The sequence below is a fragment of the Limulus polyphemus genome, unplaced genomic scaffold (genome assembly GCF_000517525.1).
Source record: "Limulus polyphemus unplaced genomic scaffold, Limulus_polyphemus-2.1.2 Scaffold2057, whole genome shotgun sequence".
NCBI lineage: Eukaryota > Metazoa > Arthropoda > Merostomata > Xiphosura > Limulidae > Limulus > Limulus polyphemus.
This window is the reverse complement of record NW_013667667.1, coordinates 70,149-71,526: the sequence shown is the minus strand read 5'-3', so window position 1 is coordinate 71,526 and position 1,378 is coordinate 70,149. Positions and strand designations below refer to the sequence as shown.

General features: G+C 34.7%; 1 protein-coding gene across 1 annotated transcript in view; it reads left to right on the top strand.

Moving 5' to 3' along the window:
- Positions 1 to 1,378, top strand: part of LOC106465806 (polyphosphoinositide phosphatase-like) — a gene marked incomplete at its 3' end in the record, with an annotated part of 133,957 nt that overhangs the window by 70,084 nt on the left and 62,495 nt on the right. The window lies entirely within an intron of this gene.

Genomic DNA, 1,378 nt, shown 5'->3' with positions numbered 1-1,378 from the left:
GCCTACTGTTCGCTTGACTCAATTATCTCTATCTTCAATCTATCTGCATATCTATCTATCTCACTGGCTTTATTTGCCGGGCTTATATACTAAAAAAGAGGGAGCCTGGCAAACACTCGAACATTCGCGGGGATCCTCGATAAGTCATGATCCTTCTAGAAACTCCAGCCTGCATGCTCCCAGCATTGCGTGACTTCCGCTGTCGTAACAGAGCTTTATCAACAAATCCTGAAAATGAATTTTAGATTTTATACAAAAGTATACCATTATGAAGTAAACAAACTAATGATAAATTATTTTATATATAAATTACAATTCTATATTTCAGTTATGTTTAAAAATTCAAAACAGGCATACTTAATTCTGAAATACAAAAATCGTTTCCTTCATTAATTACTCTCATGCTATTAACAGACATGTAACTAAAGTTATAAATGTCCCTGATGTATTGTACTGCATCCATCAACTTTATTCATAGCTCTTCATTCTCCCACTTTCCACATCACATATTCCACTTGTATAAGGAAGTCATATATAAGTTTCACTTTCTTGGCATAATTCTGATTTTCATGTTGACAGTTGTGCTGTTAACTTTGCTACAATGAACTTGGGAGTCATTCTTAATTGTGATGCAAGTACTTTCAACAATATTAGAACTTTTATAACTTCTGTGCAGGCCTTACTCATGCAGTCTGCTTCTAGTGTGCAGGTGATCCTGTGGTTACATTGTCAGACCTTATTGATTGAAGAATTTGGGTGCTAGTATCACGTTAGATGATACCAGTACATTAATTTTTATTTCTTCCACCTTCTCCTGATACTTATATTGTTTATGTTGCTTTTAGAAGCCAGAAAACTATTCATAGTCTTCATATTTCTTGCATTTATCATGCTAATGGACTTTTAACAGGGTTATATTCCACTACTAATATTACTTTTCAAGTTCTTTACCTTCAGATTGATTACTTATTGGTGGAGGGGGGGGGGGGTCTTCCACTTTGACCCATTGTTGGTTTTCTGCCCTGCATGCTATAATTTATCATTCTGACTTTTTTCTTTTGCACAATCTAATTCTTCCAAGTCTTTTTGTCAGGATCATATATCTACCTGGCAGTTCCCATTAACTATGGGTCTCACTGATATTGTTTCTATTACCATATGGCTCTGTGATCTGAATAATGAGTAAAGTTAATTCAAATGAAAATTATAAATAATTGGTGTTAAAATAATTGATATTGTGCTATTTATGCTTGTGCTAATTCTGATTTGTAAATGACTTATAAAGTTGATAAACATTACACTTCACCCTTTTAACATAGTTCACAGCACAATACCCCTCGACATGGAATCCTGTACATGGTGAGGGGACCTCCCAGGG